This window comes from Parasteatoda tepidariorum, chromosome 10 (genome assembly GCF_982258835.1).
Source record: "Parasteatoda tepidariorum strain Cologne lab strain chromosome 10, Ptep-v5.0, whole genome shotgun sequence".
NCBI classification, from domain to species: Eukaryota; Metazoa; Arthropoda; class Arachnida; order Araneae; family Theridiidae; genus Parasteatoda; species Parasteatoda tepidariorum.
Window position 1 is genome coordinate 73,754,218 of NC_141764.1, and position 17,408 is coordinate 73,771,625.

At 29.6% G+C, this 17,408-nt stretch overlaps 1 protein-coding gene across 3 annotated transcripts in view; it reads right to left on the reverse strand.

The window, feature by feature from the left end:
* The window catches only part of LOC107453302 (suppressor of lurcher protein 1), a 1,096,374-nt gene that overhangs the window by 723,512 nt on the left and 355,454 nt on the right, over positions 1-17,408 (reverse strand). The window lies entirely within an intron of this gene.

The window sequence follows — 17,408 nt, forward strand, 5'->3', positions numbered from 1 at the left end:
GTATATCTATCTCTTTTCTCCTAAAAAACCGTCTTTTGAAAAGATACTTGATTTTTATATTCTTGAAGGAGAGTGAATACTATAATTTAAAACTTAAAACTTTCGATTTTAAATCATTCTAAAGTTTATAATAGATGAGCATTCATGTGCGTCTTTCAGTTTTTACACAGAAACATTGTTTTTCGAGATTTATGTAAAATAAAACTCTACATTTATTTCTAACGCAGGTTTTTAAATTAAGCAGAATAGAACGTATAATTCATAGTAAACATAAAATATGTAAGGATTTATTAGAATGGCTTTTTGCAGATGCGTTTTTCAGAGAACAGATGCGCGTTATAAAATTTTTCTGACAAGGAAGCAACTATCGAAGCAAAAATATATTTTTAAAAGATAATTTCCTGAATTTCAAATTTCTAATCTTGGAATAAATTTAGTCAAAAAAATTCTAGCTCAAAAAAATTTTTTAAGCATTTTTATTAAAAAAAAACCCATTAAAATACTATAAACTTATTTTTAAATGTTAGATGGATGCAGAATTTTTCCGACAGAATTGTTGAAATGTTTAGAAAAACCTGTGTTTAACGGCTTTTAAAATCTAAATATAATATACCAAATATAATGCTCCCTATGCTCTCAAAAAATCAATTTGTTGAACCAAAATATCGATTTTCCGAATCGTAATATCAGTACATTAAATCATAATATTGATAAGTTGCTGATAAATTTGCTGATAAGTAATATGCTGTAAAGTAATATTGATAAATTTAGCTGTATTAATATTATATGTTGCTGATAAGTAATATTGATAAATTTAGTCATGTTTTTGCTCAAAGTGAACCATAGTATTAAAAAATGGGACACTACTGTTGAAATTAAAACTATATTTTGGTTGTAGCATTTCTGAATGATATTTTAGCTTATCGTGTTCCAATATTTCAAACAAAGTATGGAAAAAGCAAATTTGCTTACAAGAACAACCAAACTGTTTGTTAATACAGTAGTTTTTAGAATCTATTTTAGGTACATAAAATGAAGTGATAATGATACTTAGATAAAAAAATTTTAAGTTAACTTTTTAGTAAGGGATCATGAGACGTGAATTAAATCGAAAAATAGAAATCTATTAAGAAGAAGAGAGAGAATTTCAGTGATAATATAACAAATGTAAAAAGTTATGTTATAATCAGGTTTGAAGATCTGACCCACTTTTATTTTTGCGACTATAAATGTTCAACTCCATAGTATTGTAATTTTGAACATAGTCTTGTAATTTACAACTTTCAAGTGCTAATGAAAGAAATAGAAAATATCTCCATAAATGAAAAGCCAAATTTTTTAAAGAAAGTTATAAGTAACCATTGATTCCTTAAGAAATATATCTTCTTCTGGTAAATGTTGATCGTGATGAGGCCGAAATAACAATAATTAAAAAGCACCAAAACTGTGCTCATGTTCTTTTTGAAAGATTCAATTGACAAAATGTACTAATTTACAAACTAACAGGAACATCAACTTTCACGTCCTAATGAATGAGAAAGAAAATATCTCCATTATGTAAAGCCCAATTTTTTAATGGAAATCTTAAGTGATCACTGATTTATCAAGAAATATATATTTTTTTGGTAAATATTAATCCTGAATCGACTGAAGTTCCGATAATTAAAAATCACCAAAAGTATGGTCATGTTCTTTCTCATTTATTCAATAGGCAATTAGTACTAATTTGCAAACTGATAGTGGCATCAACTTTCACACCCTAATGAAAAAAACTTTGGTGGCATTTAAAAAAAAACTATTACTCAGCTTTAATGAAATGTTAAGTTGTGCAGCATATTTGACTAAAGAAATGATTTTCACTTTAATAACATGTTTTGTAAATATTTCCTGATACTTCTATATATTCTAAAATAAATTTACCTGAAGAAGAAACACAGTTTTCACCAGCATTTCAAACTTTGAAACGCATACTTTTTCATGTATTTTCATTCGTATCATCTTCTTGTACATGTACATTTTGGAAAATAAATTTTTTTTAAAATGTCACCGTTGTAAGCAGGTTTAGAGCAATTCACCGAAGCTTTAAACGCAACAAGGCACATTTTTGTTCTTAATTGTGTATATAGTGTAAACATATTTGTTCAATAAAAGAAATTGACTAAAAAATATTAGATTTATTAAGGAGAACTTTTTAGATTATCCTCGAAAAATCTAGATTCAGCTAAAATTCCATTCATGAAGCAAAGTAAAAACAGTGTATAAACAAAAGCTCTGGACATTTTTATTTTGTTCTATTTGGTGGTATACCAATAACAATCACAGAATCTCATTAACTTTCGGAACTTAAACTCATTTCGATGAACTCCATAAAAATGAAATGAAAACCTTTGAGCAAATTCCCTTTCATTTTCCCTTCCCAACTATTACAACAAAGGAAAGAAATTGAATGCGGAAAATTGTTCAGCACTTTCCCGTCAGCAAGAATATAGTTGATTAATTCAATCAACTCTCTGCAACCTTAATTCAACAACGATGGAGTCACACAGTCATGAAGAAAGTTTTAATATCACGTGAGAGTTACCCGAATAAGCAACGAAACGAATTGGGCAAAGATCGGCCCACTAATAATGATGTCATCATTCACTGGACGAAAGACTTCAGGCGAATTAATTCCAGAAGTGTTAGAACGTGGAAATGGCTGACTAACGAATTATCTCCGTTTGCGATTTAATGACAGTTCGTACGTATCTGTCCCTAAAGCGCAACGTGGATAATGAAATTTAGAATTGAATTTTGATGAATTACTGATTATTTAGCTGATGTCTAAAGGGTGACGCATGCCCCTTTTACGTTCTTTGAGGAACAGACAGGTAATGGAACAGTACAAGACAAATGGCGATTGTTCTCGAATGTTTCTCCGATATTTCATCTCGGGAGATACGTTCTGACTGATGACAAATGTTCTAAATTGTTCTTAAGGAAATGGTCTCCGCGATGAGAGGCTCGAATAATTATTCATCTTATGGGGAAGTACAAAAAAATATTGACAGTGCGCATAATTTAGCTTATTTTATTCCATGTCGTGGCAAAGTTTCGGAGTGTTTAGGGTGCACGGAAACAAAATGTTCTTTTTCTCATCTGGAAAGCCGGTAAAGATTTATCTTTGTATCGAAGAGATAAATAGTCTACTAAATCTTGTCTATTAAAATTATGCGTTCATCTTATGTTACGCACTCTTAAAAATTTTGGAACATGTTGCACCATAATATGATTCCAATTTGGTGCAACCACACTACGGGGCGAAATTCAATCCCATTTTCGTCTAAATTATTCCTTCTTAAACTTGATTACATGATACTTTATATTGGAAGGGGGAACGATTCCATTTAACACTTTAATAATTCAATTTACAGCAGCTTTAAAAGGCTGGTTCATAGTCCCTAAATATTATGGTTTAAATTTGTCATTTTTAAAGATGTGTGCTTATAAATGTTAGTTAATGCTCATTAACCCAATCTAAATTATGTCTTAATGATTGTGTTCTAAATAAGCCGAATTAGGCGCTGAATTTAATACGTTGCAAGCTAAATAGTATTGACTATGACTAGTGATCACTGTCGTGCACTGTAAAAAATTTCGGATCAAAATATGTTAAATCATACAGTACAGGCAATTAGGGTGCCAGTTACTTTTTAATGTAATATCCATTTTTACCGAAGCATACTACGAAAAAGGAATCTGACATACCGTAATTTTTGCAGTAATAATCACCGTAAAATCCATGAATCCCTATAATTAAATAAATATTACTGTAAAAATTACCGTTTAATATTTTACGGTAAAAATGGATTTTATGGATGATGCTTACAAAGTGCCGGAACTTTAGCGGTAATTTGATGCGGAATTTTTTACTAGTAACTGAAGTAAGTTCAACAAACCTGCAAACCCTTGAGTATTTCGAAATTTCACAAGAATGCAATAATTATATATTATTCTTTGGTATTTTAAATAGATAAAATTTCTATTTTTGTAGTTATTCGTATTTTTCCATTTAACTTTTATAAATCTCTCTCAATTTCGTTAGAAAAGCACTTCGGTTAAAATGTGTAACGTTTTGTAAAATTGGGTTCAACTATTAGATTCAGTACCAAACAAAAAAGAATAGTTGTAATAATATCCATAATGTAAATCACCCAAACTTTGAAGCTTTCACAAACAAATCGAATACCTACACTATATGCAGATTCAAATGGGTAACTTCTCAAGTTCCGCTCTTTTATTATAACACGCTTTCTCCATTCAAAGTGCAATACATGTTCCTGACATATTGTCAATAAGTCGCTAGGAGTCACTACCAAATCAGTGACTCGTCACTAGGTTTGACAGTTCACGCTGATTGTTAAAATAATGCACATAAATCAATGGTGATCTGCGTGTAGAAAATCGATACGTAAGGCGACCGTCAAGGTCGTTGAGATCTAAAAGTAGGACAACTATAGCATCATGTCGACCTAAAGAAATAAAATTGTCACGAATTTTTATCACTATTTGTATACTTACTGATCAGGTTTATTAGTGTTTTCAACGTAATGTATGTGTTTATTGATATGGCTTGGGAATACCCATACTACCCATTCGGTTTTGCAGTTCAAATAGAAGTTGTTTTACTATATAGGAAAATTAACCACGCAAAAAAAGCTTTAAAATATTTTTTTTTAAATGTAGGGTGTTGCTTATTCATTTGAATCAAATTTATTATTATTTCTTCACCTGTATAGGTGTGGTGATTAAGGCTTTAACATTTGGACATTTATTTATTATTATTTTCTTTAATAATATGGCTTTAACATTTGGTTGATTATAGTTTTTGCATATAATATGCAATTTAATCTCAGAAAGGAAAAAATTTAAAATATAATGAAAAAGTCAGGTGTTGCTTAATCTTTCGAATCAAGTTTATTACTATCTTTGATGTCTTGTAAATGCTTGGTCATATGACTTTAACATATCATTGTTTACGGTTTATACATCAAATATGCAATGTAACTGCTGATAAAAAAAGATTTGAATACAATAAAAGTGTGAGGTGTTGCTTAACATTTTGAATCAAATGTATTACTGTTTACAAAATCTTTTATATGTTGGATGATATGGATTCAACTTTTGGTTGTTTATAGTTTATACATTAAATATGCAATTTAACAGCTGATAAGAAAAGATTTTAAATATAATAAAAAAAGTGAGATGCTACTTAATCTTTCGAATCAAGTTTCTTTAAAATTTTGCTTATGTTTGGTGATATGGATGTTTTAGCAATTGGCTGATTTCAGTTTTTACATCAAATATGCAAATTAAACTCTTATACGAAAATATTTAAAGTATTAAAAGAAAAAAACTCAATTTTTCAAATAAATTTTATTACAATCTTCAGTGTTTCATCTGTGTTTAATGATGTAGCTTGAGTATTAGTTTGTTTATTTTAGAATGCAGTTTGTATCAAATATGTAAATTAATTTTATGAAACAAAAAATTTGAATCTTTCTTTTGAAGCTGAGGTATTATTAACCCGATATAACCCGGGATAGTCTGGTTAGTACGGAGCTGAACTCACGTTCGCAACTCTTCACGTTCGTAACTATATCGTTCTTCTACTCGCGTAAGAATAGAAGTTCGAATCCAGCTGACCGAAGACTCTCCTTGTAGTAAATGGTGACTGGTGCAAGTTAAATTTGTCGGGTCACAGATTACTATATGTTCCCACAACAAATTATACCTATGGGGTACTGGGTTGGAGATTAATCGTTCTCTGGTTCATGTCAAAATTACGATCTGGGGAGTAATAAATGAATGGGTCCACCCTATAAACGATTGTGACGTGTGAGTGTGGCAGATGTTGAGATCTTGGGCATAGATGGCGCCACTCGAAAACAAGAGCAATCGCATCCCCCCCCCCCCAGTGCCTCAATAGCATACGACAAAAACAACGTCTATTTCTGCATTTTATACTTTGAGACTGTTCGTAATATAGACAATATGGTTAATTTCTTTTTGAATAATTTCTAACCCCTCTTCAAAACAGTGCAAAAGGGTAATATTTGTAACATACTTCACATGAGCCCATATTAATATTTAATTAAAAGAATCTAGCTAAATATGGAGGATTATACATGATCTCTGTTTTGAAGTGGAATGAATTTTTTGCTGGAGTACATCAAGTTAAAATATTTTATTTTACTTTTAAAACCGTCATTGAACAGCCGATCTAATTTTAAGTTTACAACTATCAATGTTCAACTCCGCAGTCCTGTAATTTTGAATCCAATCCAGAAGTCAAGGAACTCCTAAATCAAGTATTCAGTAAGACTTGCCTTTGTGGAAGACTTTTTGAGGTAACTAATGTAATTTGCGTTACACTGAGAGAAGAACCACGAAAACCTCCCTTGATTAGCCTGCAAGCAAGAGGACACTAAACCATTATCCGTCTACTACTGAGGATATATTAAGCGAGAACTGTGGTCGGTGCTAGCCAGGTGTGGAATTCATATCGACCAGCTGTCGCTGTTATTTGAACCTGTGGCACCTCGTTGCTAAATTCTTTTCGAAGCCAACATCTATATTACTTTGAAAACTGTACCATCTTTCTTCAAACTATTTAGATTTTGAATGGCATTGTAGTTTTATTTATGGCTGAATACAGACCACAACAGCTTCAGTGTGTGCCATTTTCATATTTTAGAGTGTTAAGTCTTAAGTATCCCATGGGTTTTGAAAAATATAATGTAAATTTAATATTTAATTTTGTTTATTACATAAATATTTGAATGCTTTGTCACGCAATAATTTGAAATCTAAGTAACATTATTCTCTGGCGAAAGGTTTCAATTTGTTGAATGTAAACATAAGTTTGATATCAGAGTAAGTTAATTAAATCAGCAGCTTAGAAGTTCATTCTTTTAGAAACACCATTTAAATCCCCAGTGATTCTGGTCCCCTTTCAAAGATAACAGAATTAAATTCAAAGTATAAAGTAGGCTCTAAATTTCTATTAAACTTATCACTATCTTTGTATACGTAGGGATAATGATTTATCCACTATGTTAACAAATAATTTCAATCAAGAAAGGATTAGGAAATAACTAAAATTAATAAGAAAAATTTCGCCATTCTCGAATATTCATTAAAATGAAGTTTTATTGAAAATTTTATTTGAACATTAAAACATGTTTGAAATAAAATAAAATTGATATTTATTAAGAAAATGAACTGCGCTTTTAGGGTAATTAAATGAAACAAAGGTCACATTAAAGATATTTGGCCTATTTCTTAACTTATTTCTTCATTTTACCCAGGTCAACACTTTCCAAGTTGAATCGGCGAGTAATTACTCTACGCGCATGCGTAAAGTAACTATTCGGTGGTTGGAGATTGCGCAGCGTTCATTTAATGAAGTGGAATTGGTGAACTACGGTACAAGATCGAAGTATTATCCCTCTAATTAATTTCATAAGATTTTACATTGTTGCTGTGAATGTGGAGTGCAGAAATGTGATTCAGTTCCCTCCGTGCGTTGAGAAAAAGTTATTTGTTTGTAAATCGACTTTTAAAAGGTTCCAGATAATGAGTTTAATTGTTATTTCTGTTAATAATTACTTTTTGCGAATTTTCTGACAGCACAAAGAATGCATTGAAATTTGAACTAAATGAAAAAAATAAAAATATTTCTGACATTTTCATGCGTTCTATAAAGAAGTTTTCAAGGAACAATACTTTTAACTCATAAAATTTAACTCATTACTCAAATAAAAACAATGGGATGATAAGCTATTAAATGACCTAACATGAACCACATGTGGACGACTTCGACTACAAAATTTATTTTAATAAAATTAGCTTATGAAACAGCAACCGGAAGTTACAAAACTATTTATTTATAATTAGATAAAAGTTTCGAGCTTTAACTTTTAATTTTAAAAATTAGTTTTGGTTTATCACGCTGTAAATTCTATTGATTTTATTTAGGTTAAAATAATATTCATCTCATAGCAAACTCTAAGTATACAATTTTATTTCTTTTGCCTATAAAGCAAACGCATGTGTTAAATTTTACTATAATTTTATTTTTTTATAGATCATGCTTTCAGTATAATTTTCTTATGTAATATTTTCAATGAAGATAACATTATATAATATAGTAGTAAACAATCGAAATGGCGGTTATGGGAAAATGTTACTTTTACGAAGAGAGAATTTCTAGAATTTTCAGTTTTATTTGGATTTTCAAATATTATTCGAGAATTAAAGCTTTCAGGTCCCGAAATTTCTTTGCTTAATAATAAATAAATCAGTGCTCAGTATTGACTATTTCCTTGTTTCTGTATTGATTGTTGTCGTGTTTCTAGAGAGTTTCAGTATTTAGTTGTCGTTGTATGACATCCTCAAGATCAGCAAAGAATTAGAGGCTAAATCAGGTCCATGATTTTGTGCACTTTAAAAAAATCAATAAGATCACAAGATTATCAGTCATATCTTGTCTGGTAAACCCCAGGCAAGCAAGGATGTGGTCTGGGAAAGTCTGTTCATTGCAGCACATGGTGCAGATATCAAAGCACCTGGAACCACCTGGATATTTTAAAAATCTTAAGTGACCACTTAGACAGTGAGTGTGGGTGGTCTAATTTAATCCACAGCATATAAGTACCAGAGAGCCTCTAGGCCTATCACTCCTATACCAGTGGTGTGCTGGTGGGACTGGCCAAGAGTCATAAGCCTAACCTTAGTAGAATTTAGTAACTTCTGAAATAAATTTAAAGACCTCAGTATTACGTTAATAACTTCATGTCTTTGAAAAGTTACTGTTTTAAACCATGAGAGTTTTAATTTTTTAAATCTTTCAGGCATAAAAAATTACAATCTTTAATTTATATTTGAAATTCTTAAAATATATTCAGTTTAAGTTCAGAATTCTTTAAAGAGGAATTTTCTTTACTTTTTAATGATGTATTTAATGATTTTTTATATAATTCATATGAAGTCAAATAATGAAACCAAAGTTGCCCACGAACAGGGAAAACTTAGGAAATTTTATCAATCTGGAAAGTAAATTTTATTAAAATATTCAAATAGTCAGGGATAATGAATTAACTTGGGTCTGAAGTAACTAATGCATTTTTTTTTTCAAAATAATTATCGTCTCGTAAAATTTGTTTTAAAATTGACGATTTTCAACTCTAACAGCAAGTATGAATGTTTACTTGATGGTACAATTTATGTGACCGAAGACAAAACGTAACTGAAATTTAACAAAATAAGGGGAAAGTCAGAGTTTTAATATTTTAGAGTTTGATGCTTCAAAAACGCAATTTTTGTACTGAAAGCTTAAAATGCAACTATATTATTTATAATTTTGAATAATGCATTTGTTTAAGAAAAAGCTACACTTACACTGTAAAAGAATTTCTGAATTAAATTTCGGTAAAAATTATCCGCACTCTGGGTATTGATACATTCTACGGGAAAAATAAATTTTTACCGAAAACGGAACAAATAAAATCTGATATACCCCTAATTTTAAATGTAATAATTACCGTAAAACCAGTGAATAATTTTAATTAAATAAATATTACTGTAAAATTTACGGTATAGTATTTTGCGGTAAAAATGTATTAGGCGATAAAATGGATTTTACCTATGATGCACCCAAAGTGCCGGTGATTTATACTGCAATAATATCCTGATGTTCTTTTACTATGTAGTAATGACAGATTTATACTTTTAATATGAAAAACTGTGTACTTTCATAATTCTAATGTAGTTTTTGGTACAAAAAATATCAATGCGTTACTTTATCGTCTTAATGTCTGAATGTTCTATTAAAGAAAACAAAATTCTATGGTTTCATTATTTTTAAGGGCATGAAACTAATTGAATTTTATCTTTTAGACTCATAAAAGTAATAGATGGAAAAGAATGTATCTAACTTCCAAACCACCTGGGTCCCAAAGGAGACCACTTTTGTACAAATAAAAAAAATTGTCATTATGTGTTTTACCCGATGTAGAATATGTTATTTCACTGCTCTTTTACAGCTTAATACTCCATACCTCGTAAAAGATTATTTATAACCACGGGGGCTCTATAACTTTTCTAAGTCACAGGAGAAATGATAAAGTAGTGCAATCTTTTTGAACTTGTTTCATTTGAATGAAATATTGCAGCCACAGTAAAATATTTTTCACTTTTGAAGATATTTTAGCTCACAATACGTAGTTGACTGGTAAATTATTTGTTACTTATTTTCTTTAAAAATTTAAAGGATTTGAGTTTTTGTATGATATAATTTTATGAAGAAGTGTAAGCTGGCAATTTTTATATATATACATGCAATTTCTCATGCATATCATTGAAGTTAAAAGCTTTTAGAGGTTTGAGGGACCACCAATAAATTACAAACTGAAAGTAATATTTTTGATCACACTGGTCGAACAACGTAGTGATAGATTTGAAGCATGTGATAATTATTTTGGTTATTATATGTAATAAATACACAAAATGTTGCAGATCTAGCTTAATTACTAATGAAGATATGGACATTTTTATGAAAAACTAATTTTTTTGTCTTACGTGTTTTGGCTATCATTTTAAAAATATTCCATAAAATGTAACAAAATTTTTAGATCTATTTGAAATTAATAACGTTTTTTTGCTTTAAAATTTGTGAAAAATTTGTTTAAAACTGTGCAAGATAAGAGTAATTAAACTTGTTCTTTTACATTATGCGTGCTCAAAATTTTTTTTTCCTTCTTATTTTTGTAATGAATCGTATTTGGCAACTAATGAAATAAGTCCGATTTTAATAACTTAAAAATTAAAAAAGTTTCAAGCAATTTTCAAAGTAGTTTTCGTACTTTTTTAAAGAAAGCTCAAAATGTTAAGGTCTAAATTTGAGGTTCTCCTTATTTGACAAACAAATTACTTGATTATCAAACAACGTCCAGCCTCGGGCGGGGATAATTTTTATGAACATTAACTTTATTTTATATCATAGATAGTTACAAAAACAAACTTTTGTGCAAACCTGTTTCTTAAAAAAAAAAATTAGAATAGCTGTACGGGCATACATTTATTTTCATGGTCAATGATTGGGCCACTCATCGCCGGTCACCGACCATAATATAGCGGTGATCTTTTAGATCAGCGAGTCTAAGAGCCTTTCGAGTGTCTGGATTCTGCACACTGTCTATGAAGTGTTGGAGAGATAGATCTTGACGTACTTCAGGAGGGCAATCCAAAAAAGCACCTTGGGACAATCGTTGAATATCAGCGGCTAATTTTTTGAGACTTTAACCAGCTCGCTGATAGCGGTTTTTAATTGCAGGTGGCTGTGTTCTCGAGAGCATTTTTCACCCAAGCGCAACTTCAATGAACTTGTAAAGGATTCAGAATCATGGCGTTGTTCTTCAACAAGCATCCAAAAGATGCAATTTCATCTCCCTATAAAGCAGCCACAAGATGAAAGACTTTGACCGTTGAGTCCCATCCGTTAGCTTCAGCGACAAAGGAGAATTAAGTTTTGTGCAGCCAAAATGGTTTCTGGTAAAAAATTAGAGGGTTTGATAATGTATTGAGGTGTTAAAAGCATTAGTTTATTTTCTGAAGTAACTGGCTTGGTAATCTTTATTCCAGGAATTTAATCTTCAAATCCAATTACATATCAAGATCTTTTTCAATTTTATCGAGCCCCTCTTCCACGGAAAAACTTCACTTTTCGGAAAATTCTACTTCAACTAAATTCACTCCAGTTTTGATTGCTTTTAACTTTCTTTGAGGACTTCCTTTACACGGGATATCTCTTTAACTTCTTCCTGGTTGACTTTCAGCTGCTCTTACTAGTGTCAATTTTTGGCTTACATCTTCTTTTGGCTGGCTTTCAGCTTCTCCTGATTGAAGTCCAACTTAGCCATCGTCTCTTCTTGTCTGGCTTTCAGCTGCTTCTGGCTGGCTTTCATCTGTCCTTCCATCTCTAAAACATCTCCACCAACTTATCCGCAGCCATTGATTTTGTAACTGGAATTGCAACACAAATATCAGAAGCACTCAAAACACTGGCTCCATAATATCAGACGGGTTAATGAAGTCACCAGAGATTCGGAAATCAGAAACCTATTGCAGTCACAAACAGCTTCACTACTACTCTGCGAGGCACACTACCATTTATATGGGCTTGTTGACGGAAATCCGGAAAATTCGACATGATTCTAGACCATTCCAGTAAAACTAAGTAAAAATTAGTCCTATCGCTTCGAAACTCGAATTTTAATGAACTATAATTTTTTTTAGCCAAAATGGTTGCCAAATCGACAAAAATTTCGCCAAATCGAGTTATCCATAAGAAATGCGTTAGGTGTTATTTTCTCTCTAAATAGCGTTAGAATTACGTTTTACACTTGTAAATTTTAAATTAAACTGTTTATTTAGAGTCCTTTTGAGATATTTAAGCTCATAACAAAAGAAAATTCACTAAATTCTGCACATTTATGCAAAATCGTAACGCTATAAAGCATATAATTATTATACTTTAAAATCTTATAATAAAAATTCCAAAGAAAATAAAATTAAGGAGAATCACACATTATTGCCGAATTATTAATGTAAAACTAAAATTTATATTATTTTGAAGCAAAAAATGAAAGCAAGGATTTCTTGATATAACTCAGAAAAAGTTCACACATATTTTTCAGCTTAACTATAATTTCATCTTACGATACATCAACTAAATTTTGATTTAAAAATTTTAAATATTGCTAAAAAACTATTTCTTAAACTATTTATCGTTAAATTTAAAGTAATTAGAGATTAAAGTCGATAACTATTCGCATCAAAACTAATTTTCTACTTTTTGTATAGATAAATTGACAACTCAATTTTATATATTATTTTTATTATGACCACGATGGCTCGATCCTGCTGAATCATATCTTAGAGTTATTCTACGAAGGAAATGAGAGAACTAATTCAGAAGTTTTCTGGAGAAATCTTAAACAGAGGTCCTTTATCCCCCTGAGTTGTCACGCTAATCATGACAATGAATCTTATTTTTACACATTTAATCTATATGCAAATAAATGTTTCATTGTTTGCTTTTAATTCGAAACACGACAAAACCTTTATTCAATACTCAAATTCTATTCTTAAAATATTTACGAGGACATGGAATAAAATATTTTCCAAAATTTGGCACTAAACAATAGCAAACATTTACAAATCGAGCTAAGATAATAACAAAATGTTTAAAAAATTTATAGTTATAAAGAGAAACGTTTTAAATTTTTTTTTCTTCTTCAAATACAGGAAATTCATTCCAGAAAATTTAAATTTATATAATTTTTTTCAACCATCAACTTATCTATTGAACTTTTAATAAAATATCAGAAAATATATGTATCATAACCCCGAACTAATTTTTTAGTTATCAATACCAATCTTTACTTATTAAAATTTTGCTTGTTTTTCGAGATCAATGTTCCCTTATATGAGGGAACATACAACATCCCTTATATAATTCTTTTAAAAATTCTGCAAGGTTAACCAGTGACTAATCATAAATAATTAACATTGTAAATATAGAATTTCAGTGAACCATATTTAAAGTGAATAAATAGTCATAAAAAAGATTTGTTTTTTCACAATTTCAATTTATTCTACACATTCAAAATATTTATTCCCTAAAATTTGAATGTCGATAGTTTCATTCGACCATCAACTAATTCATTGAACTTTCATTAAAATATCAGGATCTATATCGTACTTCCATGATATTCACGAGTCGCAATATTTATCTTTTTCTTATCAATATCAATCTTTACTTATCAAAATGTTTCTAGTTTAAATAAAGCTCACTTATACGAAGTTATAAATTTCGAATTCTACATTGTTAACCAGTGACTAATCATAAATAATTAACATTGTAAATATAGAATTTCAGTGAACCATATTTAAAATGAATAAATGGTCATAAAGAAGTTTTGCTTTTAAATATATATCATTTACTTTCTACATTCAGAATATTTATTTTCCGAAATTTGAATATCAATAATTCCATTTGACCATTAACTAATCTATTGAACTTTCATTAAAATGTCAAGATCTATATCCCATTTTCCCAATGTCCACGAATAATAATATTTATCTTTTCCTTATCAATCCCCATCTTTACTTATTAAAATGTTTCATGTTTGAATATCGAGATCAATGCTCACTTATACGAGGTCATAAATTTCGGATTCTACACTGATAAAAAGTGATTAATTCGTTGCTAACACAGATCCAATCGCACCTATCGATTCTTTCCGGAAAATCGTTGCGTGATTTACTACTCCAATAATTAATCTCATCATCGTTTTTCCCATTTGTCATTGCCTCTGAAGCGTTCTTAAAATTTGAATAATTAGAGACGAGTGCGTGTCTTTCGGAAATTAGAAACTCCTAAGAAGTTGCATGGATGTATACGTTTATTGAATTTAACCGCACTCTATTTAAAATCAATTTGTATGAATACAAATTGAAGTATTTATATTAAAAGCTGCTTAATTAAATTATACGCTTTTATTCGGGGGAATTAAGTGGTAAATTATTGAAAAGTTTTCATCGGTGTAAAGTACCTTCGAGCTTTAATGTGAATTGAAAATTAAACCGTGAAATTTGGCTTATGAATATTTTCATTCTTATTAAAAATATGAATATTTAAAAAAGAAAAGAATATGACATTGATGTAAAAGATTTGAAATATGAGCAATGTTTTGAACTTAAAAATATACTTCAAAACTAAGTCTGTATTCACTGCTTTTTGGGAAAAAATCTGGTACAATTACTATACTGCATAGTAAGGACATTTCTAGTAAATAAAACCAGAAGTCCAGCAATAAAAACCAAAATGCACGGAATTTAAGCAATTAAATTTCGTAATTCGTTCCGTTCATATGGTAACAGATTAACAGAATTATATTTTTCACAATTATAGTTAATGTTACAATACTTTTAATAAATTAAAAGTAAATATAACCGAATAAATTGTTTTTATGCCATGCTCTAGTATATATTGATTAAATTACCAAACTTTTCTCATTTTATAAATTTTTTCATATTATAACATTTTTATTTTATTGTTAATTTTACCTAAATCATTACCAAAGAGCTTCGAAAATCTGTCGAGCTTTCTGGTGCTCCCATAGAGTCAGAAACACGGTAAGTTTTACGATATTCTGGTATTTTTGATCATATTTTTTTCTTAGTGCTTAATTTAAAATCAATAATTTGTTATTTTTTCATTTTTATAAGAAGATTTTTAAATTTTTGACAATTAAAAAGAAAAACAAAATTTGTTTACTTCTTCCCTTTTGGCATTTAAAATATATACTACTTAAGTTGATACTATTTATAAGCGCAAGCTTAATAAAGTTCAGTTAGACAACAGAAATATTGTTTTTTATAATAATATTTACTATTTTAAATCTTGCAAAAATTATAAGAAATTTTCAAGAAATGCAACCTGTACTTATTCCCTTTATAGTAAATAAGAAATTGTGCTTCATAATTTATAAAAAAATTCGATTCTAGACTTGCCATATAAATTCTACATGAATATACGGTTTTCAGTACAAAAACGATATGTTACGTACAAAATAGTTTAACATGTATGCAGTCTTAAAACTAAAAATAAATGAAGAAAACTGGAGGTTCCTATTAAATTTAAAATTATTACTTTATTAACAGGAAACGTTGAAAATTGTTTCGGAAATTTATTTTTAAAAAATATCGAAGAACCTCAGGCACGTGATTTTCCAGGTGCTTCAAAAAAAAGTATTTTTTAGATTTAATATATTATGAATTATATAAAATTTCTGTCATCTCTTGAATGGTGAAAGGCGTATGCTTTTAATATTTAACAATTATGAAAGCTCTAATTAAAATAACGTTATTCCGAATCTTGAGAGGTCGTTAAAGAGTGGGAAAAGCTTTTCATGGCAAATTCTTTTTCAAAATCACTGAGGAATTAGGAAATTATCAAAAAAATGTGTTCAAATGAAACAATAGTAAACTATGAAGTTTGAATTACTGAAAAACTTTTTCAAAATATCAAATAGCAAACATGTTATGACAGGAATGCTTTTCTCCATAACAGTACATTTATGACAAGAATACTTAACCACTCCATAACAGCAAACATATTATGACAGGATTACTTTTCCTCTCCATAACAGCAAACATATTACGATAGGATTACTTCGCTTCTCTATAACAGCAAGCATACTATGTATGGATTAATTTGTTTCTACATAATGGCAAACATATTAAAACAGAACTGCTTTTCCTCTCCATAACAGCAAACATATTATGACAGGATTGCGTTGTCTCTCTCCATAACTGCAAGCATGTTATGACATGTGATGCCACAATTGGCATTACATATTTATTTTCTATCCTTTTAAAGTATCTTTCATTACTTAAGCTTATTTGTATTAATAGAAGAATTATATTTAAAATAAATCGAAAACTTAATCTTTTTAAACGAACATAAAATATTTATTTCTTCTCTTCTAAATCAATGTAACGGATACTTTTTATTTCATTATTATGCAGACTTATTAATTCACTGTCGTCTCTAATCGAAAACAAAAATCTATTTATAACTTTTTAGTCTAAATTTCCAACTGCTAAATGTTTCGGTTGCATGGTTGCAATAATTCTCATAAATTTGTTGGCGACTCGTGATCGCCAAGGTATTCTTTTAAACCCATATTGATATGCCAGTTGGCTTTGTTTTGTCTATAATATATTATGATAAATCGCCAAATTATGGATCTCCTACCCATACTTTCTACGTCCGTTGGGAATAATTATATTCACTTGGAATTCAAAATTTGTGGTGACTAGAAGTCCCCTTTGGGGGGTTCCTGTCCCAGTCATCCTAACGGTTCAAAAAGATATGCAATCGTAACAAAAACTTCTTAATATGGAAGTTATATTTCCTTGATCCCTTCAAGGGATTTATTTTTGATAATTGGTAATTATCATGATGATTTGTATTTATGGCCATTCTCTATAATCTTCAAGAAATATTGCTTAATAAATTGGATTTTCATATTCACGATTCACATTAATTTCCTAGAGACTTTCATTTTGCTTCATCCATTTACTTTTACTAATGGCGTAAATGAACATTCATGTACTACACTATACAACTATTGGCGGCTACTGACGGAGACACAAAACTTCCGTCACATGACAGGATAACTTTGTCTCTCCATAACAGCAAACATATTTTAACAGGATTACTTTGTCTTTCCATAATATGAAACATATTAGGACAAGATTATTTTACTTTTCCATTACAGCAAATTCTACCATAATAA